Source organism: Cupressus sempervirens, chromosome 4 (assembly GCF_028749045.1).
Source record: "Cupressus sempervirens isolate cs-2001-9-10 chromosome 4, ASM2874904v1, whole genome shotgun sequence".
Classification (NCBI taxonomy): Eukaryota; Viridiplantae; Streptophyta; class Pinopsida; order Cupressales; family Cupressaceae; genus Cupressus; species Cupressus sempervirens.
Window position 1 is genome coordinate 185,536,240 of NC_143121.1, and position 11,154 is coordinate 185,547,393.

Consider the following 11,154-nt stretch of genomic DNA (forward strand, 5'->3'; position numbering starts at 1 on the left):
ATGATAAATTGTGAGCTCTTATGTGAGAGGTCTTGGATTCGAATCTACTTATCATATTCTTCCCCACTTGATAAAGATATCTGCTACTTTTTCCAAGATCAGCATACTTGGGTCACTTGAAACGCAATACCCCTACTCCATACCACCAACATCTAAACATATATCCTGATTATTGACTGGCCTGACTTAAACTAAAACAATTAGTCTTCCCAATTGTGAACTGATTCTGGGGCAATTCACAGTGGACTGACCTCGAGAATGCACTTGCGATCATCCACGGTGAAGGCATCATTGTCCCTACTCAGATATGGTCAAAAGTTAAAAGCATGATTGCCGTCAAAAATAGCATATGAGGAGGGTTGGAGACCATGTTTGTGATAAGGGTAGGAGGTAATGTTTGTCAGAATGGACACTTCACAATGCCACAGGTTTCTGAAAAATCCTCTGGAGGTACAAGTCTAAGAAATCCTCCGGGCTCCCAATTTATGTAGCCCAAGACCAAAATAATGCCTAAAATTTCTTCGGTCCAGATAAGGTCCTGAATGCTGACAGCTCATTGAGAATCTCTTTTGCACATAAACATGCTTCTATGAATATTATGGTTATCACAGAGAAATGCTAAAGCAGATGCACTAATTCTGGTGTCATCATTATTCCTAATAAACTAGCAAAAACATAAGAACTTAGTTTGGAAATAGTACTGAAACCTAAGCAGTCAAAAAGGCGAAGAATTTCTGGTTAAAATTTAACCTTTCAGTTACAGGCTCTACCCCAACAGGGGTCCTGTAATATTGCAAATCTGAAATGCTAAGCCCATTCTGGTTAAATTTATGCTTCACAACCAGAAGATTAACGTTTAGCACCCACGTAGCAACCTTCCTTAATCTGAATACCTTCTTCAAAGTTTTATTGTCCAACCTGAAAATCAACGTGCCTTTTTCTTAACCTCCCTGATCTTAACCTTAGAACTATCTATTGCCCACCAAACCGTCTCCATATTTGATAAACAATTCTGCAAAGTGACCTTGACCAATTCCAACATCCATCCATAACAACGGTACAAACTGATGCCTTTTCTTCCGTCGCATGAGAGAACAGACCCTGCCGCCATGATAGGACAAGCAAGAATCCGTCATGTTACACATGACCTCGAAAAGTTTCTTTCCAGCATCATTTTCCTATGCAGATCTGTAATTTTAGTGTTTGACAACCATCATGGAAGCGAAGACCTCGTGCTAACTACTATGGTACATTTTGAATTTTCCAAACTAGGGTTTTAATGGAGTCAGCCGAATACGCCGAAAGCTTAAAATCCTAAACCAATATGCAGTAACTCTTTCATATATATGTACTGCAAAATTAACTGGTTCACTCCAAAAAACAATCACAAGCACTTCGACAGAGATTCAAAAACCTAAATCAATTTCAAGCTTCGCGTACAGCAAAACTTCCGGATCTTTTGTGTAACAAGGTAGGATCTGAATTTTGTAGCAGTCAACTCATTACAGTGAAACGTTGAAATCCCAAACCATTTCGCCGTAACTCTTTTCATTTGTTTTTGTACTGCAGACACAAATCCACTCCAAAAGAAATACAGAAGCACCAAATCAAGTTAATGTAAATAGAAATTTACTAGTCACAAACCTCGATCACTTTCAAGCTTCGTGTAAAGTAAAACCTAAGGATCACTTGGCTTGCATGGTAGGTTTTGAATTTTCTAAACTAGGGTTTAATATGCAGTCAACGCATTACAGTGAAACCTTCAACAGATTAGAGTAAAATCTTCAAATCGTAGACCGATTCGCAGTAACTCTTCCAATTTCATGTACTTCCAAAAACCAATTCTCTCCAAAAAAAATCCACAAGCAGCAGATTACTTATACAAAAATTCCCGATTCTAGACCAGTTTCAGGCTTCGCGTACAGTTAAACTTACCGCGAAATAGCTCCCAATCTACTGTGAACTGCAATTTGACATCACAATCGCAAGCACAATAATTGTTCTACCCTAAAATTCGCCCCAAAAAAAAGATCCGTAGAATTACCTAGATTTCAAGAAATTAGTGCGAAATTAGAACAAAATGTCAGGTGACGGCAGACGTAGGCCCCGTTCTGTTGATTGATGATGATCATCGATCAGGTGCATCACTGTAATGATGGAATGGCCAGCTGCTTCGCCGAGGCCTGGACATGGCTCCACACTTGTCTCAGCCAGCCCTACAATGAGGGCGCCAGATCACTTCAAAGCGAAGATCTGCTCTTTCGAGCTAGCATTCTCTGCATTTTGGCCCGGGGACCTTCCTCGGCAGGTTAACATTTAATCCGCCGAAGCACCTCGCCGCCGTACCCCTCTAATTGCATGAAACTTTGTTTGAGGAAAGCTATATAGTTATAGATTATCATTTGCACAGGCAATGTGGTATTATATATTTAGCCGATTAGGCTATTTACTACGGGATTCGTGGCCGGGAAATGTCCCGTCCACGCCGGAATCCCCTTCCGGTGGCGGATGTAAACTCTCGGCCTCAGAACAGTGCTCCCATGGTGGATATGAGCGGCGTTCGCCACGGACCTGCTGTTGCGAATTGGTGCTAATCCTCCTCCTCTCGTGCCCGACTGCCCAACCTGCAACCTGCTATGACACGAAGCAGCTACCGCCTTCTCGGCGTGACAGGGCGCTACTAATGTCTTCACGCTGTCGCGAATTGGTGGGGATATATGGACCGCCTCTAGAATTCTCTATAAATATGGTGGCTATGGTCACGATGGCAGTTGAAATCCCTTTCTAACGCTCATCAGAATAGGTGAGTTTCGGGCCCAAAATTCTGTTCTGAAATGTGTGTTTGAAGGAAAACTGGAATGCTTCTTTAGGAACTATGATGGAGGGCCACACCACCCTTACCCACTCACAATCAAGAGTGCAACAATATGGAAACAATTTTATTATACTTGAAAATCTAATAGCAATTACAATAACGTGTCTGCAAGATTTTTTAAGATCCAATCCAAACTCAAACTAGTCCAAATCCGCACTCTAGTAGAAACCTCCAAGATCTCAACATGTGCTCGCAAGCCACCAAACAACCTCCTTGTTTCTAAACCGCAGTCACTAGCTCTTCTCCAATTTTATCCAAGATCCAAATGTAAACTGCCTCACATTCGGCACTCTGTCTACACTCACAATTCCATCACAATCCTGTTGTAAACTGCCTTACATTCGGCGCTCTGTCTACAGACTCAGGGAAACTCACTCTTCACTTCCTCCTTCTCTCTCACAACTTCCAAGCTTTCCAATCTTCACCTTCCACAATTTTCACTTTTCCAAGCTTTCCTTCCAAAGCTTTCACCTTTCCAAGCTTCTACTTCTCGAGCTTCTCCTTCTCAAGCTTTTCCTTGAGCTTCCACTTCTCAAGCTACTCCTTGAGCTTGATTAGAAATGCTCATATGCCTTGCTTAAATAGGCATTTACCACCCAATGCATGACTTATTCACAAGCTTCTAGAATTCCTCCACAACCTTCTACAACTTTCACAACTTTCGACAATATTCGTAACTTTTTAGAATTCTACCCACACACTTCGATAAATGGAATCACAACCATTTATTTTTTATTTTTTCCTATTATGCCACCTATGCACCTCGAAACTAAAAATCTCTTTTTTCTTTCTTTTCTCCTTTTTTTCCCTTTTTTTTTTTTTTACATTATTTCTCTTCTAATTTTCGTCACTTTCTCTCTCTTCCACAATTTTTTTTTATTTTTTATTTAAAAAAAAAAAATTTCAAATTTTTTTTTTTTTTTTTTCAATAATTTTCCATGCAAGATACTCGTCATCAAACTATCAACATATAATTGGGACAATCGTAGAAAAGAAAATTAATTCGGTGTTGTTTCCGTTCAACACCAGATATTCGTTCTGTCTTACACAGGAAGTGGAGGGTTAAACTCTATGATGGGAAATCTGATAGCTGGAAGTATGTTTGCAGTGCACCCATGTTGATGGAGTTGAAAGGCATTTTTCTGTTAATAGTATTGATGGAGTGATGTATGTTGCTGGCCGTAGGATCCATGTTGTTATTGGTACTGTGAAGCAGTACGCCGACGAGGTAATTTCTGATCATGGAGCCCGAGGGTTTTGATGGATTCGTGCCCTCAAACTTGCAGTCGCTTTCTGAGTAGAGGATTGTGACGAATTTTCCGGCGTTTCATCCCGTTCTCTTAAAAATGCATTTGGAACGGTACGTGAATTTCATTTTTTACTGGATTCTATATGAGTAGAAGCAGGTTTCTAGGATCAATTCCTTGAATTCCAATCCCAATTCACTCTTGTAGATCTACAATCCCTCTATTTTCAATACAGGGGAGAATCAGAGCACTCAGTTAATGGAAACCAGAGTGAAATCATAGATGATCATGTTGCTTCTGTCGGTGGCCATGGCGTTACAATGAAGGAAAATGTTCTGTTTCCCCATTTCCTGATTCATGACATTTCTCTCTCATGTATTTCTTCTTCTTAAGGGAGTTCTGAAGAACATTGTGAAGATGGGGGAGAAAGAAAAGCCGTTGCTTTGAAATCGAATGAGTGCCCAGCTTTTGAAGCAGCGGACTGGATGTCGCGGGGCTGAGATTGAGCGGGGTGAGGCACTGTGTGCAAATTGAGGGAAATTGAGCTCAACCGATTCTCCGTTCAAGCAGAGAGCCGCTGCATCGTAAGCCCTAGCGGCTTTGTGAGGGCTTTCATATGACCCAAGCCATATTCTGCTCTTCTTCGCACCGGCTATAGCCGGTGCAACATATTTGCACCGGCCGGTGATGTAATTTCCATACCCATCATTTCTGACATCTGACATATTCAGTCTCTTAGACTTTTAACAAGCGTGCAGCGTGCAGTGGTTCTGTTTAATAACTTTTTATTAATATTAGTTTTTATTATTATTATGGTTGCTATCTAAATTTGCTGATTTAGATAAGTGAAATGATTATAAGTAGATTTTTATTATCTTTATATTATTAAAAATATTTTAAAAATAGAAGATAATAATAACATAAATGCTATTTATTGAAAATAATTAATTTAAATAATAATAATATAAATACTATTTATTTGAGATAATTAATTTTAAAAAAATTAATATATTACATCTAATGGAAGATGAACTCAATGTTTTTATATTTAAAATTTAATCTTTTTCAAATATTTGTAAATATATTTATAATTACTACTATTAATAATATGTTTTAAAATAAGTATTTTTCAATTAATTTTAAGTTTCCATAGATAGTTTGTACTTCAATGAATTTGTATTATCTATATAAAGATATAAAAATTTATCTATAGATATGTATCAATAAAATTTGAAGTTTGAAAAGTATATAGAAATATAACATGAAGTAGTAGAAAATACATATTTGCACCTACACTCATCCCTACACTCAAGCATGTACTCTATCTGTCTAATCACATTTGTACCTTAGAATTATTGTTTAGGAAAAATAAGCGTCGTCAACTGCACAAAGTGTAAGGTATATATTCTCTTAAAGACATTTTTTTGTGGTAATTGTTTTAATAAGTTAAATATTATTAATATATATATATATATATACCAACATAGAATGTTTTAGAAGTATTATCAAAATTTCAATATGTGTTTTTTTATTTACATAAATTTATAATTTCTCTTATATATTTTCAAATGAATTGTTTTTAAATTTTGCTTTAAGAAAATTTTTAATTTTTAATTTATAAAAAAAATTCGTATTTTATTTTATTGACAATGTATGATTTTATAATTTTTAAGTTTAAATTTGATAATAAATTATAAATATAATAACTTAAAAGTTAATTTTTTTAAAAATATTTTTATATAACATATATATGACAAAATTTAATTATGTTCATATTTTATATATTAAAATAAAATTAATTTATAGTACTTGTTTTATTTCATTTTGATGATTTTTTTAAATATGTATTTTCTACTTCTTCATGTTATATTTCTATATACTTTTCGGACGTTAAATTTTATTGATACATATCTATAGATAGATTTGTATATCTTTATATAGATAATACAAATTCATTGAAGTACAAACTATCTATGGAAACTTAAAATTAATTGAAAAGTACTTATTTTAAATCTACATATTATTAATAGTAGTAATTATAAATATATTTATAAATATTTGAAAAAGATTAAATTTTAAATATATAAAAAATTAAAAACATTGAGTTCATCTTCCATTAGATGTAATATATTAGTATTTTTAAAAAAAATTAATTATTTCAAATAAATAGTATTTATCTTATTATTATCTAAATTAATTATCTTATTTATATTATTATTATCTTCTATTTTTAAAATACTTTGAATAATATAAAGATAATAAAAATCTACTTATAAACATTTTACTTATCTAAATTAGCAAATTTACATAACAACCATAATAATAATAAACAACAAATATTAATAAAAAGTTATTAAACAGAACTACTGCACGCTTGTTAAAAGTCTGACAAATTGGATATGTCAGATGTTAGAAATGATGGGTATGGAAATGACATCACTAGCTAGTGCAAATATGTTGCACCGTAGCTGGTGCCCTCTTTGTTAGCTCTCTAATTTTAGATACCCATTTTCCCCAACTCCGACAACGCACACCTCTTTACTTGAGCTCCTCTCTCCTCTTTCACCCCATCATCCCTTCATTGCTTTTGCTTGCTGAAGTCATAGCAGTTGCTAATAAAATAATAGTGTCTCCTAATCAATTTCATTCCCATAAATATTTGTGGATGAGGAACAATCCAAGATCGAACGAGAGTGAAGTTTTTGTATAGCTCACACCTGGCTATGAGACAATTAATTAGTTGATGTAGTGCGTGAATAGGGAACACACAACTTTAACATGGCATGGGGATTCTTTGATTCAAATTTAACAGTGCTCTTACAAACTGAATCCTAGTGATGTTTTGAGCTTCAAATAGATGCATGACTTGGTGTGATTGTTGAGTTCATAACTTGCATCTAGAGTGAAAAGAAAGTTATAGGATTTACTAAGCATTGTGATTGCCTTGTGAAGAGTCAATAATCACAGCTTATAGATAACTCATGGGAACCAGGCACCATAATTGAGAAACTATGGATGATGACCAAGGGAAGACAATCAATCAAGGGGTTTGATGCTAGATGCTGCTGCAGATAAGAGTATTCTTACAGTGAACAAGTTGTTGGGGTAGCAAGTTGATCAGTTTTGGAGAACATGCATACCATTTTAAGATGTGTGGAAGCAATATAGACTTCATTTGATATTCAGAAGCTTCCAAATAAATATAGAACAATATGCAATAATTTATCTACAAGATCACCACTAGATAGAGGATTCCAACATGTCATAGAGTTGGAAATTGATTTATATCACAAATTAAAATGGGAGAATTATGCCCACTTACTTGGGCAAAATCACTAGTTCTCAAGGCATGCAAGAGGATAAAACAACCGATGGTTTGAAGGCTATGAACACCTATAGATTAACCTGTCATGAGGAAGTTTATCTACCTGATGATGATAGTGGAAGATCTCCACTATTATTGAGACTCATTCAAGCCATTATAAACTCGTGGAGTAGATTCTTTAGACTTTACAGCCAAGAGGGAATATTTGTTAAGGAATTTTCATAAGCAACAGCACCAATAACCAAAGTGACAAAGAAAGTATTTGTTACATGGGTGGATGGAATAAAAAAAAGATCTTTACAAGTATGAGAAGGTAATAAACTTTTTTCAAGTATTTATTATTTTAGATTTCTCACAATTAGTTGCAACAAGAAAAGGAGTCGATTTGTTTATAACAATGAGGGGGTGCACCATCACAAGTAAGGGCAGAAAGTTAGAAAGAATTAAAAAGGGGAATAATCAAGCATATCAATAAGTTTTCTAACATGAGAAAAGAGAGTTTGTGTATGATTTTCATTATTATGGTGATTTTTTCAGGTGATCAGTATATGCTAGTGGATGGACCCAAAGAGTGCATTGGCTTCCATCCAAATAAATTATTTTTGCACATTTAATTTTTAGAATTGGGTGGAGCATTTATTGTTGTTACATAAAGTTACTAGCTAATTAGCTAGATTTTAAATTTGATCCTAAAGTTTTATTTAAAATCCCTCATGTTGAGGTGAAGTTTGAAATGATTAATATTGTTTCCAATCTAATGCAACTCAAGAACTCAAAAGTATAAGAAGTAGTTATTTTTTATATTTGCGTTGTTGTTGGGAATGATGTCTTGATCATTATAATAGAGCCATTGAGTTGATTGTAAGAATCAGATTTGTGGCACAATACTAAGTTTCATAGCTTATGGTACCAATTGTCAAATGTTGATGCGTGTGTACAATTGGGACAAAAGGTTGTGAAAATGGGAAAAAAAGGGAAGTATAACATACACCAACTAACAACTAATGGAATGGGTAAATTGCTTATGTCTGGGAGATAATTACATAATATCCATTCAGCCACCACTTAGAGAGTTCCCAGGTTGTTAGGACAGATAGTGGCTAAAACCACATTTGATAAGTTGAGGAAGTAATCCATTCAGCCACCACTTAGAGAGTTCCCAGGTTGTTAGGACAGATAGTGGCTAAAACCACATTTGATAAGTTGAGGAAGTAATTTAAGTATTGAGAAGAATGTAGCAAAAGGTTTTCCATCTAAGAGCTCATGTTTCATTGATCTTATTTTTGGACTCATGGCATTGTCACACAACAATCTAAGCTTCTAGTTTTGCATTGTGTTCCTTGGCAAATATTGCCACACCACACATAAAAGAATCAAGGTTTAAAATGTAGCTTGCTATGACATCAATTTGGAGTTAGAAATTTAGAGTTATATGTTTGCAATTGCTTGAGGAAAAGTAATTCTGGGACATAGGACTTATCATGTCCCCTTTTGAAAAAATTGGATTTTGGTAAAATTCACTAACCCATCTTAATCTTCCATGGGTTAATTGGACAAGCTCAAGGAAATTAATATTTAGGATCACTTGATCAGATGTCAGAATTTGTGTCAATTCAAGAAAAATGTTGTTGGATTAATTTTATAAAGTCTCCAACATTACGAGCCTACTGGACGATGAAATAGAGGAAATATGATTTGGCATGGCATATTGGGCAATAGAAAAATATTGCCTCCTTGATCTAAAAAATAAGATATGATGAATACTTCAACAAGGGAGATTTTGGTGCACTCTGGCATACATTACATAATTTTTTGGAACTTGTATGGAACAACATCTTTGCATAGATTAACCAAACTAGTGTATAAATCTAAAACCTAGTGTGTTTCTATTATTCTATCTTCGCTATGAATAAATAGAAATGTTCTTGGAATGTTCTTATGTCTTTGTTAATGTTATTGCCTATAAAGAACACAAATTCATGAAAATAAATTATTTACTTAAGCTTCAATAAGTTGTAAATTAATAACAAATTTAGTTATTAAACCAGAATTGAGATTATGACTTCAAAAATCAGTGTGACTCTTGAACCTCTGGGGTACAAGTGCTAGTCTTATTTTGGTTACCATCTAATCATTTCTGTCCAATTTTGATCCCATCCGTGTTTCTTCGCTGGCCTCTTTATCGTCAGTTTTTCCTAAATTTCGACACTTTGCAATGTTACCATCATGATAGGCATTGAGTGACACAATTCATTCATCCTTTTTGAACGAACATTGCAATGGAACATGAATCCGTCGTTCAAGAACATTGTTTGGAGATTAATTTTTATTATTTCATTCTTATGGTTTAGGTAGGTATTAATTTAAAATCATCATTTAAGTGATGAGTGAACTAAAAGTTTAGGCACTATTATTTGTAATTTTTAGTCAGGATTCCCATGTTCATTTATTTTTGAAACCCAAAAAATTGTAGACCTCTAAAGTTTAAGGATTGTTTATTAGTTTTAGTTGCATTCAATACATTTTTTAATTTTTAATTTGTTTTTCTAATTATAACATTTTATTATTCATTTATTTTTTGTGCTATAAAGTTTGCATATTTATTGTATTTAAAATAATTCAACACAATATATTTATTGACAATTTCAGTGGTTGTTTTGAGTTACATAGGGAGTGCAACTTTTTCCTTTATTTGTTTGTACAATCAAAATAAGTTATTATTCAATTATTTTTTGCAACTGTAAAGTTTTCATCTATATTATATTTGAAATAATTCATAAAAATATATTTATTGACAAATTGACTTGTTTTGTAGGGCTTTTAATTATTTATACACAAAACACAACATATTATTTTCGAGACTTTATACATTTTATTATTGCATAAAATTCATATATTTTTCTTCTATCGGCAAGAACTAGACACTTTGCATCCTTGTTTAAAAAATATTTTCCATCCCAAATTTCTAATTTTTCGATTGGATAGTGGGAATTTTGTTGGGTTAAAGGCATTTTAACAAAATAAATTAAAAGAGAAAAATGGAATGGAGGACAACTGTGTAGTGGACATAAATGCGTTTACGACAATGACTATAAAAGGATTTACTCTTTGTTTAGTCGGTTGATGTGAAAGAGTTATTTCATGGAGTTATTTCTTTGTCAAATCAAACCACCAAAGGCCCAAAACCAAATTTGCTAAAAACATTGTGATAAAATCATACGCTAGACACCTGTACAAAAGATAGGCCTATTTTACACGTTCAAATCATCCTACAACACACAACTTTATTCTTTGTTTTCAATATTTTCCATTTTCTTTAGACACTGCATATAATGTGGAAAAAAGTTCAAACATCCAATGGTTGAATGGTAACTATACCTTTTTAAGGATTTAAATGAGTTTAAAGTTTAGTAATTAAATATATACGTATATATTATTTGTTAAAGATAATTTAAGAATATTGAATGTAATGATTGTTTTTTAAATTGATTGGATATAGATTAAAAATATATCTATTTAAGTTTAATTTATCATTCTATTTTTATTATGATGGATTATTTATTTTAACTTAAAATATTGATTGTAATTTGGAATTTCTATTGAAAAATGTTTGTGAATAAATCTAAAAACATTCTAATATAATATATAAGATACCAAAATATCTATAATAATAATAATAATAATAGTTTATGTTTGAAATGTTTGTC

At 33.2% G+C, this 11,154-nt stretch overlaps 1 long non-coding RNA gene and 1 other non-coding gene across 2 annotated transcripts; one reads left to right on the forward strand and one right to left on the reverse strand.

Annotated features, from left to right (window-relative positions):
* Positions 1-2,086: 2,086 nt before the first annotated feature.
* Positions 2,087-2,348, reverse strand: LOC149560618 (RNase MRP). Its single transcript, XR_016364290.1, has one exon.
* Positions 2,349-3,703: 1,355 nt separating this feature from the next.
* Positions 3,704-4,935, forward strand: LOC149560619 (uncharacterized). Its single transcript, XR_016363359.1, has 2 exons — positions 3,704-4,235; positions 4,358-4,935. It is a non-coding gene; the product is annotated as an uncharacterized LOC149560619 (long non-coding RNA).
* The last annotated feature ends 6,219 nt before the right edge of the window (positions 4,936-11,154 follow it).